The sequence below is a fragment of the Heptranchias perlo genome, chromosome 31 (genome assembly GCF_035084215.1).
Source record: "Heptranchias perlo isolate sHepPer1 chromosome 31, sHepPer1.hap1, whole genome shotgun sequence".
NCBI classification, from domain to species: Eukaryota; Metazoa; Chordata; class Chondrichthyes; order Hexanchiformes; family Hexanchidae; genus Heptranchias; species Heptranchias perlo.
The window spans coordinates 15,732,155-15,755,248 of record NC_090355.1 but is presented as its reverse complement, the minus strand read 5'-3'; the positions used below and the strand labels follow the sequence as shown (position 1 = coordinate 15,755,248).

General features: G+C 41.1%; 1 protein-coding gene across 1 annotated transcript in view; it reads left to right on the top strand.

Annotated features, from left to right (window-relative positions):
* akna (AT-hook transcription factor) overlaps positions 1-23,094 on the top strand; it is a 140,476-nt gene that overhangs the window by 37,515 nt on the left and 79,867 nt on the right. The gene's annotated exons all lie outside the window — the stretch shown is intronic.

Below are 23,094 nucleotides of genomic sequence, written 5' to 3'. Positions count from 1 at the left end.
AAGCTACCTCCCTCTTCAAGTTGTAGCATTCAGCTTGCTGGACGTTAAGGGGCCCTTAACTCTGTTAGTTCTGGCTGCAGATATGGTGAGTTCCTGGTTCATCTGGCCTAGCCTCGTTCTGTTTTAAAACAAATATGCATTAGTTATTAATAAACTACCAAAATGGTGCTCAGTGGTTTAAAAACTACATAAAAGTAATGTTGTCTGTAATTATTAGCAATGTCTTTCAATGTTAGAACAAAGAATAAGTGATCTTCTTTCTTCCTCTCTTCACCCAGCAAACATTAGTCAGAAAGCTGCCTTTTACATATTATTCGTTCAGTTCCTCTTATCGAGTGCCTCTATCCCTCACATAGTACTGCTGCAGGTCTGGTAATGTTAACCTTGGGGTAGCATTGGACCCAATCCAGTACAGGTGCCCCTGATCTACCTGTCTCTACAGGGCCATCATATAAGCCAGGTATTTGCACTGATTAATAATTTTGATGTACAAAGCACAGCAGGTGATACATTCAGAGGGCACGCCATTGACACTGCCTCAATTCACATCTGCGAGTAGAAAATGCTTACCTTCCTTTATACTTCTTCATGGAATTGAAAGAATACATGATAAATTATTATATTAAGATTTAAAAGCAGACTATCCTTTTTCTTCTAGCCTAGGTCTATTTTTTTGGTCTAGAGAATAGTCCCACAAACTCCAGGCACCCTTCAGTGCCTCTCAAAAGTGCCTGTTTTTTGTTGATAGTGAGTCAAAGGCCATTGGGGGTGTTGTGGTCGAACCTGATCATCTCCTCACCCAAAGACCACACAAGTTTACTTCCAGCAGGGGTCGCTGGCTGGTGAGAGGAGCAGTAACAGTAATTGATCTTCCTTTCCCTAATCCAGGGACACTGAGGCTAGTTGTAATGTCTTTCCTGTTGCCATGCCTGAGAACAGCAAACTCAGCACAAGCCAGGAGTTGAACTTGGGAACTTCCCAGTGAGTACGACTCAGCACCTCGCCTGATAAACTGAAGCTACTTTTTTAATTTTTTGGGGGGAAAAGCCCAGTCTTTTGTGGATCAATGATTCTGCCACAGGGGTAAGTAAGGGAGCCAAATTTAGTGATGTAATGCTGAGATAGCAGATTCTCTGAATCCAAACTAAAGCAGCACCAATCATTGAATTTTCTCTGTCGCTCACTTCAGTAACTCGTGATGTCTGTGCTTATTTGACACTAACATTCTATTAATGACTTTTAGTCCTGCATGTTAACTTCATATGTATCTCAGATTGATCTCATTGTATCCAGTGATGAAACAAAATGCTTCCATTTCATATAATCAAAAATGCATTGCCAGTACTTTACTGGCGCCTCTACAATGTACAACCAGAATCGGCATCATCCAAGCTGAGCTTTGCCACCATTCAGACTATCTGCTGGGTACTGAACGTCTCACTCTTGTTACTTTGTTGTTTATTGGATGAGTCTGAAAGTATTTCAACCTGAGTCGTATTGTCGTTCAGGAGCTTGCCCTCCAATCTGTAGATTTCGAAGTGTTGTGGACTCAAGATTTATGGTGTTTACTTAAGTGGTTTAGCAGAAAATTGCCACTTAGAACTGCGACATAAATTGTTTGAATTTACTTCTGGTTTTCTGTTGGACAGCAGTAATGAAACGATGCAATGTTGTGCAGTGTATTTTGGATCGCGGGTCCAGTGCCCCAAATAACAGCATTTTTTGTTTGTTTGTCAGTCATAAATTGATAAAATCAACCATAATTTAGAAGGGGCTCTTCTAAGTCAATCACCTCAATACGTTTAAAACCACTTGTAAAAGATGTAACCAAATTAAGTAATTATACTAATTCAGGCAGGAGAGCATACTTCCATGTTTTTCAATGCAGGGGTCAGGGATGTTTAGGCACTTGATATCATTTGGTATCTCTGGTTTAGTATCAGTGGTGCTCTGTAAACAACCGCTGACTTCATTATATTCTCATGCTTTGTGTACCTTCTGGTTTTTAAATATTATTCAGAACACATATTCAACTTGCTCTAGATTATAGCTTAAAAAAACATTATGGGATTTGTCAAGAGGAATTAAACTGCAGGAGTGATATTCTTTTTACTATTTTTTCCTCCTGTAAAGGTTCTTTAGTAACATTGTCCCCATGCCATCACTCTCATTTAAAGGAGAATGTTAGTGAAGGGATAAGTGCTTAACAAAAGATATTTTTGTTACCTTTATACAACCAGTTAGTTTTCTGAAGCTCAATGGGGGGTTTATAGGTCGCTGTTTCTGGGGTCAAGCAATGACCTGTTTTCAGATAGCTATTTGTAGGACTATCCTTGTATATGTTTATACTCTCTGCTAAACATTTTCTAGCTGTAGAAATGGAAGAATCACCTGATTGTTCAGTGAGTAACTGAACCATAAAGATCAGGTAGGTCCCAGGTTTGAATTCCAGTCTGTGTTGTGTTAGCTGATCTCAGCCAGAACAAGGGTCGGGGCATTGCAATTGGGCTCCCATGCCCCTTGATTAGGGAGAGGAAAATTGGCTGGAATTCTCCCTGCTACTTGAGCGAAGTATTACAGGGTGAATGGCACCCAGGGAGGTGTCCCAGAAAGGAATCGGGACGGCATCAGGAGGGGAGGGGAGAGGGGAAAGTTGGTGTGGGAAGGTGAGAAAACTGAAATGGGGAAAAACAAATTCGAATTGGTCTGAAAATTAACAGCACCATTCGAAGTGATGTTATCCTCTGGGATATCCCAGCTCATGTTACACTCTGCACTTCTGCTCTAAAACCCCCGAGGAACTGGCTCTCATCTTTCGACTGGTATTGTTCATAATCCTTGTCTTCGCATTAATTCTCTCTTAAATAATGATCCTCTTAAAATTGCATAAAAGGCTTCACAGTCAAAAAATGTTGTTTCCACAATTAATATGCTTTACTGTGAGGAGAAAAAACATTGTTAAAGCAAACCAGGTAACTTAACACAGTGAGCACAAAGGGCTCTGACCAGAGGAAGGAGCAAAAGCAGAGGAACCTTCTGAATAATAAAAATGTGACAAATATGAGCAATACACCAACATACTGAATAACAATCTTTGAAGTAACAAACCCTCTGTGGAGAAGTGTTTTAATATTTGAAGAATTTTCCAATTAGTATTCACTAGATGGGTAGCTTGGATCTGCGTAGGATGTGTGGTCAAAAATACAGACTTGTTTTAAGAGCGAAACACCCTACAGTGGCACTAATCATTGTACCTTTAGTGTTCAGACCCTCCAGTGGAACATGGGAGAAACATATTAGAAGATCTGTCCCAATGTACAATAGCAAGGGAGGGGGTGAAGGCAGGCCTTGTATTACACCAAACCTTCAGCGCTGTTGTGTGTCTCCCATCCTACACCCAAAGACGTGCACCTTTGATGGGCAGTATATTTATCTTTGACTATTGTAACAACAGTAACTGAACTGGCAATTGTCAAACAGAATTCTTTAAAATAATGTAATAGAACACCAACAACATCATGGCACAGCAACTTGTATAATTCAGTTCTCTTGAGGAGGGCTAAAGCTCACAAGGTGAAGGTGTGTTTTAAATGCTGCTGCAATGCTGTGTGTTAAACATGAATAATGCACTAATGGTTTGTTTTTGTCAGCAGTAAATCCTCGCTGATTAAATGCTCCTCATATACTCAGCGGTAAAGAACAGAACCATGCATTTGCAAATGAGACATCTGTTAAATCCCAAGGTACTGAGTATCTGTCTGAATTTCTACCTGTTGCTTGATTAGATGGTCTGCAGCTTGTAACCCCCAGCCATTTGATCATTTGTAAGTGAACATTGTACCTTACACTTTAAAGCACTGTCAGTAGCTATCTGGGAGCGTGGCGAATTATTGAGGTCACTGTACACTGGAGGTGAGAGGAACTCTAGCTTATTATATTTTCTGTGAGTGTGTGTTGCTATAGTCACATTGCAGCTACAGCACGCCTCAGGAGTGCTTCAGAAGGAATGTTTGGTAAGCCCAATGTGTAAAAACCGTGTGGTGCTCAGTCTAGTTTATGTATGTTTGGGGGAGGGGGTTAAGTCAGGAAAACCAGCCACCATGAAACAGATTGTCTGAGGCTGGAAGAGTGCAGATAAATAGCTCTGGAGATACTTGACGATGGTTTAAACATAAGGATCGAGAAAATGGGGATTCAGGACAAATTACAGCAAGAAGAGATTTGTTTCTGGATAATTTAAAGTGTCAGTGATTAACCATGAGTGCCAGGGTTTTATTAAGTCAGTGCATTGACCATTTTGTAGGCTGAGATCCTTGATGAATCTAATTTGCTTTGATCTGCTGTATTCTTTCTCTAGTGATCTAATTCATCAGTTTCAAGGTATTTCCATTACCCAAATAAATGAAGCCACGGTCCCTGTGAACTTTGGCAGATGAAGAAATGATGTACTGAAAATATAAATAGATTGGTGTGTACAGTGAACTGACTGCAGTCAGTGTTGTTTCTTACAATTAAAGGGCCACTGTTGCCATGGTGAAGTGCCTTAAAAGAAGCTTTGCTGAAATTGTGTAGAGTACAGCAGAGAATGTGTCGTGACGGTGTCAGTGCACCACTGGTCTTGTGTGGTGCTACAAAATGACTTCTAATGGTTGTTTTTTCAAAGAGAAAGTTGAGAAATTGTTAAAGTACATTACAAAAGTTTTGAGTTGTAGCTCTCACTGCAAAATAAACTATTTCTCCTGGCCAGCATGGCAGTTACAGCAGAGTTTTAAGAGCCGGCTATTTCTGGCTGTTTCGGGAACCCAGCCTGCCCGCAGATTGCTTAATACAGTAATCTTCAAGAGGGTATTGCCTCAAGAAAGAGATCCTGTTTGGCAAGCTTAGCTTATGTCTATACAATAGTCCAGAATTTGCTGTCAAAATAATGATGAGGCTCATGGCGCTCTCCCTTATTTATGCACAAACGGTACAGCAACTTCAAATGAGGGGTAAATGTGAAGTTAAACGTGGAAATCCAAACATTGCTGTCCGAGTTGCCGTTAGCTTTGCAAAAATGGCTTCTCGCAATCTGCATCACCATTAAAATGTGCTGAACGGTGTGAAGTTGCTGTATTTGCACAATAGATATGAACTAAACTTGCCTCCAAAAGATAAGTCGTCATTTCAAGTCTAAGTACCCTTCTCAAGAAGTGATAACTGTTGATTACTGCCAATCAACCTCTCTGGCACTGAAAATTAACTATTACAAGTGTGAAGTCTCATTGCTTCAGGAGATTTTAAAAGTGTAAAATTTTAAACGTAATTTTTTTTTTACTTTTCCTTTCTATCTCTTTTCTCTTTCTCTCTTAATCTAATCTTTCTTTCCCTCCCTTTATTTCTCTTTCTGTACCTGATTTGACATTGAATTCACCCACTTTAATTTACACTTCCTTCTCAGCCCTTGTTTTTTTTATTTCAAAATATACTTTATTTCATAGAATTTAAGGATTCACAGTTCAATGTAAATATCACAATTCCAAACCAATACAGTTCAAACCAACACAATACAGATCGTACACAAAGGATCTCAATATTACAATTCAAACACAGTACATTTCTTATGGTTCATGGTGTACAATACAAAGTGGGGTGGCCTTATACGGTGGCCTTCTCAGTCCTTGTGCTGTTTATTTCACAATCCTTCAATCTGAGTGGTTAAGGAGATACACAGTTGCTTGCCCTGTTCACTCAGGTCCCAGATGCCCTGTTTCTCTCGCTGCAACGTTATCAGCTCGCACTTTCAGCAACTTGCCACGCAAAAAGATTAAAAAACTTGAATGTGGAAGGGCAAGTCTAACTAATGGCAGATGTCGTTAGATGCCCTGCTACAGCAAATTATGGCCCAATATTTTACTCTAGTTTGTCTAAGAAACAAGCTAGGATGGCAATTTGCAGTTTAAAATTATCTGATAAATATGAATAATGAAATATTAACACAACCTCTCAATGACTCCGATTTGATCCTTTGTGTTTTTAAGTGTCCACTGGCTCAATGGTAGCGCTCTCACCTCTCAATCAGAAGGTCATGGGTTCAACCCCCACTTGAGGAACTGAGTTTGTAATCCAGGCTAAGACTTCAGTGCACTACCTAGGGAGTGCTGCGTTGTCGGAGGTGGTGTCTTTCAGATGAAACGTTAAACCAATGCTCCGTTCCCTCCAACCCCCAGTCTCCCTCTCTCCCCCTGCCTGACTTCCAGTCCTGTCTCCTCTACCCCCCCCCGCCTGAGTCCCAATCCCCCGTCCCTTTCTTCCCCTGACCCCCATTCCCCAGTCTCCATCTCTCTCCAGACCCGCCCACCCCGTTACAATTTCCCTCTCTCCCCCACCCCGCAAGACTTGACCCCAGTCTCCCTCAAACACCAACCCCCCCCCATTTCCCAGTCTCCCTCTCTTCCACCGAACCTTCATTCCCCAGACTTCTATTCCCCAGTCTTCCTCTCTCCCTCAAATCTCATCCCTCTGCCTCCAGTCTCCCCGCAATCCCCAGACCCCAATTCTACAGTGACCCTCTCTCCTCCTAACCCCCAGCTTCCCCTCTCCCTCCGATTCCCGAGTCCCCCAACTCCCCCTGCCCTCTGGCTCCCGATTATTCCCGGCACACCAGCCAGTTCTGTCTCTCTGTGACAGTGGGTGACATCACCAAGCCGGAGGCTTCTCTGCGTCGGCAGCTGGTGTTACCACGGGGAGGGGGGGAGAAGCGGGTGCTGCTGCAGCAGGAAGTTTAAAGCACAAAGATCTTCCCGGCTGCTGGCAGCAGCTCCTGGGAGATCCATGCCCCATTCTGGGAGACCCCGGGCTATCCAGGAGGATGGGCAACCCGATTGTGTCCTTGAGCTAGGTTTTGGGTCCTAACATATTTCAGACTTGCAACCTGTCCTTTCTACTCCCTTGTCCCCATACATATCCTATCATTTTCCTATTGTGGCAGCTGCTCCGTGTGTTCTCAATGCGACTGTGTTCACTCCGTCTGGTGTGGATGTGCTTCCTCCTGCCCTGATCAAATGTGCTGAATGTAAATTGGCAGCATGTGTTCAGTGCAATATTTATTCCACTTTCCAGCCAATCTCTCTTTCAGAGCATGTGGCCACTCATTCTCCTCCCCCCCCCCCAACCCCCATGACTGCTGCCAGATCCAATCTCCTGGTACTCCCTGATCCCAGACTAGGCTACCAGGTTTTCACACACCCCCTGCCAGCTGAATGGTCCAAAGCCTGAACTTCCTCCCTTCTCAAGGGAGGTTCGACCTCTCTGTCAGCTGCATTCCACTCGACAACCCCAAGACAGAGCCCCTGTTACCTTCAATTCCCAGATTCCCCCCCCACATCCTCCCCGTGAGCCTCCAATCCTTCCCCGCTTTCTCTGTCGCTAGTGGGTCAGATCAGCAACTTCATTCTTCAATAAAAACAGAAAATGCTGGAAACACTCAGCAGGTCAGGTAGTGTCTGTGGAGAGAAAAATAGAGTTAACATTTCAGGTCGGTGACCTTTCATCTGGAAGAAGTTGGAGATTTACCAGTTTGTAAGCTAGTACGGAGCCAGGGAAAAGGGCGGGGGGAGGGGGGGCATGGTTGGTGGGGTGGGGGGGGGTGTTGAGGAGAATGGAATAGAGTCCTTACAGGGAGGCGGGATGGGAGGGAAGTGTAATCAACTGCCAGCTTCAATTATCCAGAAGTTTAAACGTTCTTTATCGAATAGCAGGCCTGAGATCTATAAGGTGAAAAAATTCTGAACAGTAATGGTTATCATTCTTTAGTTTTACTGTGGTTGTTGCATTGTTTCAACATGAGAACATGGTGCATCACCACAAGAACTGCATCATAACTGATCCATAAGAGAACATGTTATTACTTAGGCTGCGTGCATTATTCTATACTTCACCACTCTGGTATTTTTTAATACTGTTTTTTAAATTTGAATGCAATTATATTTAAATATAAGCGTACCTTGCAAATTTTGTAAAACAGCAACAAATTGGCAAAATAGGTGTCCCTGTTTTTTTGTGGGTTGTATCTCTGATTGCCTCGATCCAAGATTGCGAGATACGTGTCCAATGAACTGTGTCACCATTAATGCTTCTCAGATATTATCCCAATAATACTAAAGTGAGACAATTTACCAGCAGTACATAGATACATATTTTTCAATTGCTAAAAGTAACCAGGCGTAATAATTACAAAAAATGCTCGGAATCTACCTACATTCCAATATAGTGTACATAGGAACATAGGAATTGCTAGACTATAAAAGACTACGGTCCATCTAGTTCGCCTTCTACCATCCAAAAATCCTATAAATGGTCCCAGATCAGGAATCCAACAGTTTTAATGGAATGCGCTCACACAGAGGAGATGAGAAGCATGAATATTTGAAAACCGTTTGAAAGAATTAGTATCTGAAACCTGTACCTCTTTTAGGAGTGTTGTGATTTTTTTTTCCCCCCCGGGTGTTGTTGACATTTCTAGGGTTTGTTGAAAAGATATATTGCAACAGTTTAGCTGCCCATTTCTTCACACAACTTTCTCCATTTCTTTCTGTTCAGAATTTTTTTACTTTATATATCTCAGGCCTGCAAATGGATAAAGAATGTTTAAACTTCTGAATAATTAAAGGTGGCAGTCGAAAAATAGTATGAAGGACAGATAGATAGGTGGAAACTTTGATCATTCAAAGTCTGCAGACCTGTGTGTGCTGTTTGAGATTTCACTAAATAATGCATATATGTCAGATTCTGAAATAAGGCATATACAATATTTCAGTGAGCGAGTGGTCAATCTATGGAACAGGTTTCCTTGGGAGATGGTGGAAGAAGTTAGTATTGATTCATTCAAATGCAAATTAGGTAAATTTAATTTGGAAAATAACATTTTGGAATTCAATACATGTGTAATTTGCGACATGACGTGGTAAGTGTAGCAGGCTTGGGAGGAAAAAGGTGACTTTGGACCAATGGTCTCCAAAGCTCTCCACCATTGGTGTTTTCCTCATGCCATTTCTGGGTCTGTTGTAGGCTAATTAATAGAGATTGATTGCTAAGATTCGTTCACAACTCCATTATCGTTGTATCATGTTATTACCAGGATGGTAGAAGGCGAACTGGATGGACTGTAGTCTTTTTTCATCTCGCAATTCCTATGTGCACTATATTGGAATGTATGTCAATGATATAGTGAAACATATATTCTTGAATTGCATATCATTTACTTTGGGGAAATATGGGATCCCTAATGCAGTGAAATTATTTATCCTGATATCACAATGCTGGGAATACAGAACAGGAACTCTGATATACTGTCAGACTTCTGTCTAAGGTTTTGAAGTCCAAAATGAAGACATCACCGCAAACATGACTTTAGCTCGAAACATGAAATGATGGTTTTATGGATCTGAGTTGATTAAGATGCAAAGGAAAAGTGCCCTTGTCATAGCAGTCTGCATCGCTCAGTGGGCTGAGATGAGCTTGCAGAGGTTGGTAGGTTTAGCTCCTGCTAGAGATCATTGAAATAGATTTTAAGCAGTACTATTCTGTTAAATAGTGTAGATATCTGATTGCAGCATCTGCCTTTTACTGTAGAAACTCTTGAACCTTCTATAGTAGATGAATGGCTACATAAATGAAAGTCCCCAGTTTACTCAGTTAGTTTTCAGTCGTGGCTCAGTGGTAGCACCCTCACCTTTGAGTCAGAAGGTTGTGGGTCTGAGTCCCACTCCGAGAACTTGAGCACAACATCTAGGCTGTAGTACTGAGGGAGAATCGCACTTTTGGAGGTGCCATCTCTCAGTTGAGACATTAAACCTAGGTCCTGACTGCCTTCTCAGGTGGCACTATTTTGAAGAAGAGCAGGGAAGTTCTCCCTGGTTTCCTGGTCAATATTTATCCCTCAACCAACATCACTAAAACAGATTATCTGGTCATTATAGCACTGCTGTTTGTGGGACCTTGCTGTGCACAATTTGGCTGCTGCATTTCCTACATTACACAATAGTAACTACACTTCAAAAGTACTTCATTGGCTGTAAAGCACTTTGGAATGTTCTGAGGTCGTGAAAGGCACTATATAAATGCAAATTCTTTCTATTTCTTTCTTTACTAATGGGAACTGGAACCATGTGAACCAAAGTGTACTGATGCCACGTTTAATGGCAACAATCACCACCTTTTCAATATATTCTGATTATCTACAGTGTGTTTATTTAAGAGAAAATAGCGTTCAGTAGCATCCTAAATACTTCTAGCGCAGATCTGTACAGAAAACAGCAATATTGTTCCAAGATAACTCCAATACTGTTAGACTGTAGTTAACCAACTGTCCAAATATTTCTCTGAACTCTATCCTTATATTTAAAATCTACTCGCTCAATGCTATGTCTTTTGCTAAAAAAATTAAATCAATATAAAGAAATATCATCTAATATCATTTAATAGTGATGTTTAATTATCTGTAATGGAACCAGATGGCAATTACTCCACTTGGAGCTGGAGCACCTGTTAGGTCATGTTTATAATTGCAGACAGAACTGGGATAAGCCGTTTAAAATAATTAAACAGCATAAAAATCACCCATGAAAGATGTTCTTAGAGATGCTTGCAGGCAAGTGTGATCATTTTCAGTGAAAGTTGCTCTGACTTTCCTGGAGTCGTACAATGCACAGAATGACGACCGTCTCCAAGAAAGGATGGTGTCAGTTTGTGTCTCTTTCCAGAATCAGAAAAAGATCAGGTGCCAAAAAATAGTAAATTGATTGTAATTTTCAATTATTAGGATGAAAGCAATTTTGTTTTTGGATTGCAAACAATTCCCCTAAATAGTGAACTGTTCAGAGCTGTAGAATTCCAAACACTCGAATCCTATTGTGTTTTGCCTTACAGAGCTACTTTGAAAAGCAACACTCAGCATTCCTAGTTTTCTGGCAAATAGTGAAAGATTCTTTGCACTCATCTATGAATTAAGAATAAGGAGGCTTACATTTGCTCCATATCCCTTGATGCGCTTACCTGACAAAAATTTAGCAATCTCCGTCTTAAAAATTTCAATTGACCCGGCATCCATTGTCTTTTGAGGGAGAGACTTCCAGATTTCCACTACCCATCTGTGTGAAAAAATACTTCATGATTTCACTCCGAAATGGCCGAGCTCTAATTTTAAGATTCTGTCCCCTTGATCAGGATTCTCCATCAGATTAAATAGGTTCTCTGTATCTACCTTATCGAATCTTTTTATTACTTTAAAGAACTTGATTAGATCAACCCCCCGACCCCCAACCTTCGAAACTCAAAGTTTATGCAACATGTTCTCATAACTTAACCCTCTAAGCCCCGTTATAATTCTGGTAAATCCATGCCCCATCTGAGGCTAATGTATCTTTCCTGAGGCTTGGTGCCCAAAACTGAACACGCTATTCTAGATGGGGTCTGACCAAGGTTCTGCACAACTGAAGCATCACATCTTTACTTTGTATTCCAGCCCCCTTGAGATAAAGGCTAACATTGCATTAGCCTTTTAGATTACTTTTTGCACCTTATTTGATTGGGTATTGGCATGGAGCCAGTCCTGGCATCTGTGTCCTTGCATTATGATGCTTTTTTATATCAAATATGGTAAAAGTATGAAGATGCAGGCGGCTGGCACAACAGGAAGCACTTAATCTGATAACAGAGTCATAGACTCACATTTTAATTGGCCTGCTGTGCCAGTGATATTCTACTGTCAGGTAATTTAATGTACAAGCACAGCCAACATCAAAAGAGCCGTATGTCTGCCTTACATGTTCTGATAATGTAAAAGCACCTTTTAATGGCATGCTAGGAAAGGACAAGGGCAGCATTGTCCCCTCTTTTTGCAATAAAGCAAGGGTCTTTGTCGATGTTATAATTGCTACGGTAATTTTACTAGCAATGCAAACGGTTATTAAAGTGGATTGTACCATTTATTTGTCCAAGATGTTTTGCTGTATGGAGAGCAATTTGACTCTCCAAAATCTTTTTTTATGAAGCCTTGGCACTGTATGAAGATGAAATGACAGAAGCAAATCTTTCATTACAATTGGGTCTATTTCCCAAGATTTCCCAATGACTGTGTTCATTCTGTGCCAGCTTGGAAATAAAATGAAGTTGATCCTTTCATAATCATAAATGCAACCATCTCAATATGAAAGATTTTGAGATTACATGACACACAGAAGAGCAACAAGCATAGATTTTCTAGTTAAATTTGTGAAGTATTTTGTATAATACTTCATAAATTTGACACAGATTTGGACATATTAGAAAGGGCATGACAAAGCAATAACTTTATTCCAAACTAATCCGCCCACAGAGTTTAATGCTTGTAAGTAGAATGGGTTTGTCAGTAAGGTATAATACAGAGAACTGTAGCGCTGTACCAATACAATTATATTCCTCGAAAGGAGAACTCCACTGTAGGGCTGATACTACACTTCAAGAATACTTAATCGGTCATAAAGATATCAAGGAAAGTTAAAAATCTAGAAAAGTCAAATGTGAAACATTGCTTCATATTAAACTGTGACACTGGGACAAGGAGGCACGTGTTTACATGAATGAAAGGCACAGTTAAGACTGTTGTCAGGAAGCAGATCTTCAAATAAAAGGGCTGATTTACCTTCAGGCGGGAGAATGGGTGGGTGTGACGCCCGGGCTATTTTGAGGCTCAGGCCTCCTTTACATGCTGCCCACAAGCTGCAGACATCAAGTGGGTGCCCAGCTGCTGCTCATCAGTTCTGGGAGGGTGGGAAATCAGCCCTCTCCGGCTCCTAGCACAGAAATAATTGATGTGATTTAATGAAGACAATTGTAATACTAGGTGCCCCCATTTTTCCCACTCTATGAAGAGCTGGAGGAACTTAAACTGTGTTTTTGTCTCCTTTAATGATTTCTGCCCACCTGACATAAGGATATTAAGGTGAAGTAGTAGGATGGTTTCTTTTTGCTAACTATTTATCGTAATAGGTAAGTACAAATTACAGCAGTAAAATCAAACCTAAATTAGTATTATTCAAAATGTGGTTGTTTTATTTTATTGCTATTTCACTTTGATATCCTCATTATTTTCACCCATACATTAGCTCCTGTACAACACACACTCATCTGTGACGAGGCAGAAGGCAGAGACCTGCTCCCAGACATACCAGAGATGCTCTGTTATTAGCTGGTAGGAAATATGTCTCACAGCTGAGATTTGGGTTAACGTTCCTGTCTGATCATCCCTTAGGGAATGTTCCTTTGAACCTACATCTTATCATGCCTTGGCAAAGCATGTGGGAATATTAACCCATTGAACTGTCAAGCCACATTAGTTAGAATTAGTTCTGTTGATTCATGGAGTAAAGCAGAGCAGTAAGGACATTGTGAGTAACTAGTACAGAACAGAATTTAATTTTTAATGTTAATGATTATTGTACAACCTAGACGCAATGAAAACTAATCATATCTAATCATAACTAGCTGCAATGAAAATTAATGATACCTAGCTACAATGAAAACTAATATCTAGCTACAGTGAAAACTCATGATAACTGGCTACAATGAAATCCAATTAATGACAGCTGCAATTAAATTTATGATCACTGGATAGTCAATACCACATAGATCATATCTTAAACTAACCCTTTGAAAAATGAGAATGACATACCATTCCCAAGCAGTGTATCAAAGACCTTTCTAAGTTGTGAGAGAGTTCCTATGATGCACTCTTACTGATGGGGTATTTTGCCCATATGTTGAACATGGCTGTGTGTGAAGCGATAGGTTGTCTCAAGTGTTTCTTGAACAAACCATAGTCTGATTGCATAAAGTTGGTAAATACAGTTTCACTCAATTTTATTTCCACCTCCTACAGTCCACAGCTGAATGTTCAGTTATCACAAAACTAATTAGGCTGAAATCTAAACTTTTAATAAAAATATATACCATTTCATTGCAGGTTCTCTGTCTTAGCCCAGTCTTTTCATCCATCTCATCATAGTGCGTGCTAAAGAATAGGACCATACATATTCTGTCTTTGTCATCACATCCATCACCACCTTCAGTGTGATGGTGATGGTAAATATTACCACTATTCAAGACATGGCGATTATTCAGAATAACTACGTTACTGCAAATAATGGTTTTGTTTTATCTTAACGACAACCAGCTCGCATTTTCTTAGTTTATATATGAGTCAAATTGTCAATTATTCTCTTATAGGTAGTAGTGCACTATCCCTCCTCATCTTTCTCGACCTCTTTGCAGACTTTGACATGATTGATCAGACCATCCTCCTACAACGTATCTCCTCTGTTGACCAGCTGAGTGGGGCTGCCTTTACCTGGTTCTACTCTTACCTATCCAGCCAAAGCCAGAGAATCTCCTGCAATGGCTTTCCTTCTCGTTCCCATACCGTTACATCTGGAGTCCCTTAAGGATCTATCCTTGGCTCCCTCTTATTTCTAATCTACAACCTGCCTCTCAGCAACATCATCTGAAGACATAGCATCAGATTCCACAAGTATGCTAACAACACCGAGCCCTACCTCACCACCACTGCCTCTATGTTGTCAGACTACTTGTCCAACATCCAGTCTTGGATGAGTCATAATTTATTCCAATTAAATATTGGGAAGATCGAAGCCATTGTCTCAATACCGATTCCATCCCCCTCCCTGGCCACGGTCTCAGGTTGAACCAGACTCTTAGCAACCTTGGCGTCCTATTTGACCCAGAGCTCAGCTTCCGACCCCTTAATCCTCTACAATACAAAGACTGTCTGTTTCCATCTGTGTAACATCGCCCATCTTTGCCCCTGCCTCAGTTCATCTGCTGCTGAAACCCTCATCCGTGCTTTTGTTCCCTCCAGACTTGACTAATCCATTGCTCTCCTGGCCAGCTTCCCATCTTCCACCCTCCATAAACTTGAGCTCATCCAAAACTCTGCTGCCCATATTCTAACTTGCACCAAGTCCCATCCACCCATCACCTCTGTGCTCGCTGACCTACATTGGCTCCCTGTCCACCAATGCCTTGATTTCAAAATTCTCATCCTCATGTTCAAATCCCTCCATGGACTCGCCCCGCCCTATGTCTGTAACCTCCTCCAGCCCTACAACTCTCCGAGAACTCTGCATTCCTCCAACTCTGGACTCTTGTGCATTCCACACCATTGGTGGCCGTGCCTTCATCTGTCGAGGTCTTAATCTCTGGAATTCCCTCCCTAAACCTCCCCACCTCTCTCTCCTCTTTTAAGAGCCCTCCTTATAACTTACCTCTTTGACACCTATCCTAATAGCTCCTTCCTTGGCTCGGTGTCAATGTTGGTCTGATTACGCTCCTATGAAGCTCCTTGGGATGTTTTCCTACATTAAAGGTGGTGAAAAATGCAAGTTGTTGTTATAATACAGACTGAAAAATTAATTCCTCTCTAATTAGCTGCAGATTATTTCTTCATTAACTTCCAACGATGCCATCGCAATTATTATTGTTCTTGTCTAATTGTCATCTTGTACCAGAGGCCTGGAGCTCTTGACTGATGATTGCTTCCAGTGCAGATAACTGACCAAAACTGAGCACCACTCCCACTTACAACTGAAGCAACATAAGAGATGAGGGAGTGAATCCAATCTCAAAATTTAGATGACAGATATAAACTACTCACGTTTTCCTTTTGAACTTTATGAAGTCATGTGTAGATTAGATTATTCCCTTGTAAGCACTGTCACCGACAGTTTTCCCTTCATAACACTGTCGATGAATTGGCAGTGATTAAACATCAATCACTCTTTGTTTGGTGCGGATGTCGTCATTCATCAACTACATGAAACACCCTGGTTACTGATGTTCACTATGCCCCCCACACTTACCAAACAGAGCACAGCCCCTTCCCATTCACTCCATCGTAAATATTAGAAAAATCACTGGCATGTGGGAGAGACTTTCAAAGCTGAAATCTCATCTCCCGAGTTCAGAGGATAGTTATTATGAGCCACTTTATCTTACTGTCATGGTTGAGGGTATCCTATTGATGAGATTACTGTCACACAATTGTTTCCAATTATAAATTTATTATCCTCTGAACCCCAGACTGCCTTGTAATCACTCCCAGGTGTCAGTTGTTCTTTGTGCAGTGTATGCCATTCTGTGAAAGAGACTTTTTACAACCTACTCAATGAATATGAAGCATCGAGGAGGATGGTATGGTCGATCGCCACAGAGAGACTGAGGGACAATGCAGCACAGTCACAGTCACGCAGAATGTCGTTGGTGATTTTAATGTGGGCAGTCTTACTGCTATGGGTGGGATAGAAATCACACTGAAGGAATTCATATAGATGGCAGAGGTGGGCATTGAGTTGGATGGTGACAACATGTTTCAGAACCTTACAGCGAAAGGGGAGGCTGGCGATGGGGCAGGATCTGGATAGAGCAGAAGAGTAGGCAGTTTAAGAGATGAAGTGATAATGACAGTTTTGAAAGGGGTTGTAACTGTGCCTGAAGAGAGGGTGCATTGGACCTAGGAGGGCCAGTTGAAAGGTCAGGAGCTGAGTCGGAAGGAGCTCATGGGAATATGAGATGGACAAGATAAGTGGAAGTAGGGTAAAACCTTTAGAATGATGTGGAGGAAGCGATGAAGGGGGTAGTCGGGGTCGGAGGGGGGGGTGGTGCGAGGGGAACAGATGAGGCTGAGGCGGGTGAATGGAGAGCTTCAATTTTGGAGACAGAAATCCACAAGCACCTGACACCAGATGTGAGGACAGAGGGGACAGGAGAGGAACCTCAAAGGAATGAGTTGGTAATGGAAAATTTGTATTTAAATATATACAGTGTCATTGTTCATCTCAATTTGTTTCTGAACTGTGATTGGTCTGTGCAGCAAAGTATTGCAAACCAATATCTTTCTTATTTTTCTCCATGAGAAATGAAACCATGTTACATATAACTATAATTGGGGGAAAAAAAATGCCATGTGTTCCTTTATAGTAATTTCATTGGTCAATAGTGATCACATGAAATTTTAAATGTTATTGTGGCTTTGAAGCAATCTCATTGGCCAGGAGTAACCACGTGACCAGAATGTTTGGGGCCCTTTCTGCCAAATTCATTGCTTCTGGCAGTGTGTCAGAATGAGCTAATTGTTCCATATTTGACTGTCAGGAATCTGAGCCGATGCTGACAGGAGGAGAGATTTGGAAGGTTTCAGCTTGTATTGTAATCATTCACTGGTTCTTGGAAAACGTATGACCATTTCGGTGGTTAACAGTGCTCTTTGCTTTTGAACGCTGTGATTGATTCATTGGAGGTGTGACTGAAAAGTCTAATCTGTCATTAGGCTGTGGTCACTGCTACCCTTTCATCACATGACGGAGAAAGGAATGATACCGCGGTGATAAATAAAATGTTACCAGAGTCCGAAAGAACATAAATTGGAAGGGGAGAGACAACGAAACAATAAGCGCAAGAGCCTTCCAGAAAGATTAGGAGACTTATTACCATATATTCTTTAAAATATAGTTATACGTCGTTTAATTTCTCATAGAAAGATCAGATAGGGAAAGAGAGGCTCGCAGGAAGAGTGAGAAAAGGAGTCAGAAACAGATACCACGATGAGAAAAGTATGTAAGAAGAGTAGAAAGAGAGTACAAAAAAGGACAGGTAGGGGACCCAGGAAAAAAATAGAGAGGGAAAGAAGTAGGGAGCAAGAGGGAATCAATTTTTGTCCATGAGCAAGGCCATGGGAGATCAACTAATAGAATCTAAATTAGAAGGGGAAGGGTTCAACATTTTGTTCTCATTTTTGATAAAATTTTAGAGGGAGAGATGTCATGCAAGAGGGTGAACAATGGAACAGTACAAAATGGATAATTATTATTACAACACACAGTGTCGTAAATATAATTTTAAAAGTTGTCTGTGCAATACCATGGGAAATCAACTGCATAGTTGGCTAAAAATCCACTGAGTGGAGACCACATCTCAGTGTGAGTGCTGGAATATGCCCACTTGGGGTCTCCACTGCTGAGGTTGGCAGGGTCAGGGAAGGTCCCTTAATTTGAATGACGATGGCAGTTCAGGGGCACTGCTCGCCCACCAAAGAGGCCACAAATTGCAGTAGAAGAGTGCCCAGTTTGGGGGACAGGAAAGTGCTGGAAAAAGAATTAAGGAAGGACCTGAGCAGACCCTTTGTAAACAGTCCACATTTAAATAATATTAAAAAAATTGCTTAATTTTTCTTCTTCAGGAATCCAAACCACAATCCTAACCTTGACCCCAAGGTGGGGCCCACTAGCCCTGTTGATGGGCTGATATGCCTCCACTGATGATATGCTGGGTCTCTCAGAGAGTCAGAGAACTCCCAACATTGGGAATCCTGCCTCGGCCCTGATCCCTCCCCTTGTCAATGGCCTTGTTAGGAGTTGTAAACAATTTTACAACACCAAGTTATAGTCCAACAAATTTATTTTAAATTCCACAAGCTTTCGGAGGCTTCCTCCTTCCACACCACCTGAGGAAGGAGGAAGCCTCCGAAAGCTTGTGGAATTTAAAATAAATTTGTTGGACTATAACTTGGTGTTGTAAAATTGTTTACAATTGTCAACCCCAGTCCATCACCGGCATCTCCACATCCTTGTTAGGAGTGGAAGAGGCTCGGGCGCTTCCAAGGCCCATGGATTCCCCATTGTATGTTCAGAACCCAGTCTAATTTCTTCCACTTCTAGTACACTTCCGCTGGAGTTACTGCAGATCTGCACCAAAAGGGCCATGGATTTTCAACCTCAGTATGCAATTATGGAGATCAGTCAATCCAGCATATAAAGTGAACACTTGAATTTTTTTAAGAGGTTTATATTAATTTCCTAAGTACCATTGTTTAGATATAAAGTACCATATATGTACAGTTTGCATTTTTCATTCTTGAAGAAAAATGAGCTCAACCCAAGGAAAACAGACAAAAATGTCTCATTTGAATTCAATTCCCCCCATTAATGCAATCTTGGATTCCAGGTTTGGTTCAAGGATTATCTCTAATGGAAAGAAATAACCGTTGCTGTCAGAACATGTACTTGTTTGTAGTTTGGCACCACTTTCATGGCTTTGATTAAAAAGCCACCCCAATGTTCACCTTGTCCACCAATAGTTGGCTGCCTGGTCTTCAGGGGCATGGCTTAGGCCTGTTACTCAGCCAATCACGCGTGCAGAAGATTCTGTAGAATATGCATGGTCAGGTGATTTCACAAATGAGTGTGCCGAGAGCATTTCTATTTCTTTGGCAACTTGGTAGCAGCTTTCTTGTTTATTGATTACTATTACTGGGATTCTGACGAAGGGTCATCGACCTGAAATATTAACGCTGTTTCTTTCTCCACAGATGCTGCCTAACTTGCTGAGTATTTCCAGCATTTTCTGTTTTTCTTTGTTTATTGTTTATTCTGGTTGATGTCTTTGTGGGTTTCTACGGAGCTGTTCAGTGCTATGAATTTGAATTATATCAGTGTATCTCCTGTGGCATTGCTCACGGACTTGAGGCTGAGGCTGGATTATATTTTTCCCTGTGCTATACCTCACTCCCTCTCTGTTTGCCCAGCCATGCCACTGTCCCTATCCCCACGTTCCTGTTGTCCCTGCTGCCACATTATATTTCACACACTTTTTGTGTAACAAAACAAACCTTTAAAAACTGGCATCATGTTTTTCCACTGCGTCACAATTAGAGAGTCAGTGATGTCACAGTAAGACTGGTAATTGCACTCGAGCAGCAGTCGCCCCAATCCCCCCAGAAACACTCAGTGGCAGGTTGGCTCCAAATGGTAGGGATTTCTTATTAAGGGAAGGAGGGCTTACAACATTAACACTGATGTTCTTTACTGACTTAAGTCGAACAGGTATTGAGCTGAGGATTTGTAAGTATGTGCACATTATGCTTGTTGTTGTCTAAACCAAATCCCTGCCCCAACCTCGTCTGCCTTTACCAGCAATGGTCCAGAACACTGTCAACTAAGTATGGACCAGAACAGTTATGTGAATACCATTAGCTACAGAGATTGCTAGAAAACCCCCCAAAAATAGCAAAATAGTCACATGATTATCTTTGACTAGTGAAATTGCTAAAGAGTGACACCATGGTCACATGATTACTATTGGTTAACAAGCTGGCTAAAAATGACACTCACTAATTTTTAATATCGATAGATTACCATTGACAGTGAGAAATTAAAAAAATAGATGGACAATGTGAACAGAGAAACTTAAAATCAATTCCTCACAGACGTATGCGAAAGGAGAACAAAACAAATGTTTTTCAATCTAACAGAATGGGTCAAAAAATATCAGACAAGTTTGGGTAATCCAGAATAATCCAAAATTCCCACATTCTTAAATTGAAATTGAAAGCTTTCTAGTTCCACACATGGCTGCTGAGCTGTGTTATAGTCAAGTAGTGTGCCACCTTGCTTATACTCATTTTGGTAGCAGCAACATTTCCTTTTTAAATTAGCCATGTTTGTCACACTTTTTAGATTTGGATATTTTACATTTCTGAACTCAAATTTACCCTCCTTATTTCCCAGGCTAATCATAAAGCCTAGGATGAATTTAGCTCAAACCTCTGGCTTAGAAATTCCACAATGTTTTTGGGGTAAAATTGGTGGATTTTTGACGGAAAGGTGTCAGGATTTGGGATGAGACTCAGATATGTCAGAATTTCACCCTTTGTAAAATAACCTATAAATTTTGGCAGAAGTGGGGGCAGACAGGAGATGTGACTGTCCCCAAAGTGGTAAATATGTGCAAATGACTGGAGAAAGAGGGCACAATCTGATTGCTCCAACCTTTCAAACTACAGTCATATTGTTCTTTCAATTATTACTTTCTAAAGCTGCAATTACTACCTGCCCTCCAACTCTGGAATGCCATGGGAGATCGACTAGTAGCATATAACGTTGTGGACCTGGATCAGCATATGTTCTGCATTTCAGTCTCTCTGAATCGAACTTTCCTCATGTAACGCTACTATAGAACTTCCTTGGCTTACAGTTCATTAAGCACTAAAGATGATTCAGATGTATTTCTGTACCAGCAATAGGTCATTGAACCTTGCAGCTTTAACCAAAACATTTATGTTGACCTTTTTGCTGAAAGTCTAGAGCCTTAACCAGAACGATTAAATCAAATTCACACAAAGCTAAAACTGCACGATGATTTTTCTGCTTAAACTCAGTTGGTTCCTTGCAACTGCCTTTTGTCTCACGAAGAGATGCAATTCTTGGGATTGACACCTCCCTGATTATAAACGGGGCTGCACAGAAATGTCAAAAATGTGAGCCAGAGACTCAAAGTCTGTTTATTTGAGCAGATTACGTTTTCCTCCCAGTTGTTTCTGTGTCTTAACTTGTGGATTCTTTAATTGTTAATATTGTTAAGATTTCAGTTAACACAGCAATACAAGCCACGGTCCCAATCTTTGTTAGGACCAAATCCTATCTCTGTCCAGTTTTGGCATTAGGTTAAAATGTGGCATCCCCAGCCACAGTATCTATGAGTGTATGTGCTTGGGTGCTGTTTGCATCATGGAAACAGCACATGGAATCATAGAATGATACAGCACAGAAGGAGGTCATTCGGCCCATCTGCCTTTGCCGGCTCCCGGCAAGAGAAGAGCTATCCAATTAGTCCGACTCCCCTGCTCTTTCCCCGTAGCCCTGCAAATTTTTTCCCCTATTTATCCAATTCCCTTTTGAAAGTTACTATTGAATCTGCTTCCACCACCCTTTCTGGCAGTGCATTCCAGATCATAACAACTCGCTGCATAACTTTTTTTTCATCTTTTGCGGATTAGCTTAAATCTGTGTCCCCTGGTTACCGACCCTTCTGCCAGTGGAAACAGTTTCTCCTTATTTACTCTATCAAAACCCTTCATGATTTTGAACACCTCTATCAAATCTCTCCTTACAAAAGTATCTTACAAGCTGATCTCCATGGGGCAAATTTGGGGATACCCAACCTGTCAGTGGCCATTATGTCTGTCATAATTTTTCTAGTAATATATTTTGAAATGCTGGAAAATGAGATTGTGTTTTTTGAACAATAGCTGTGACTGCCTTATCACTCCAAGGAACATCTCTGCACACTGGAGCTTTTGTTCTTGAAAAATGATGTTAAATACAGTCTGAGTACAATCTCAACAAGGTCAGAAATTTCACAAGGGTATGATGATATATGTTTCCATGGTGAGACTATTTTGTATGTGTACATTATACTTCAATTACTGTCTGAATTTAGCACTGGTTACATATATAGTTAAGTGTACAGTATGTATACTTTGTATAAATAAACCTTTTCACAGTAAGTGACTACATGCAACTTCCAATTATCTCATTTTAGACTGAAAGTTATCTGTGCATATTAACTAGAAATAACTTCATGTATGATTGAATTTACAACAAGCGAAACACATCAGACTGTCCTCTATAAGCCTGTCCTTGGAGAAACCACACAAGGAGCACACTTTCTGGAGTGCAAGTTTGAAATAACCTCTCAGTGTGAAAGTGCAGCAGAAACATCTTGGACATGGCTGGGGACACAAAACAGGTGGAATTGGCCACCCGTTATACAACACACTCGATATTCAGTTTTATTGAAGTCAATGGAATCGAATATGGGGTGGACCGTAAAATGGGTGGCCGATGCGAATATGGGGTGGAGCGGATAACAGATGACCGATGCGAATATGGGGCGGAGCGTATAACGGGCGACCAATGCGAATATGGGGCGGAGCATATAACGGACAACCGATGTGAATAATGGGCAGAGCATATAACTGGCAACCAATGCGAATATGGGGCGGAGCGTCTCACGGTCGACCAATGCGATACCGCCTGTTTTGCATTTCCGCCATGTCCAATTTCACCCCCATTGTTCCTGAGATTGTTATATGCCTGACATAGAGAGAGAGAGATGGGGAGGTACCGCATAGTATGCTGCATGGTAAGCATCTATTCATTTTTACATGTGTTGTGGATGAACAGTAGCCGTGTCAATTTGGGACACTGTGAGCAGTGGAATCACCGTGCA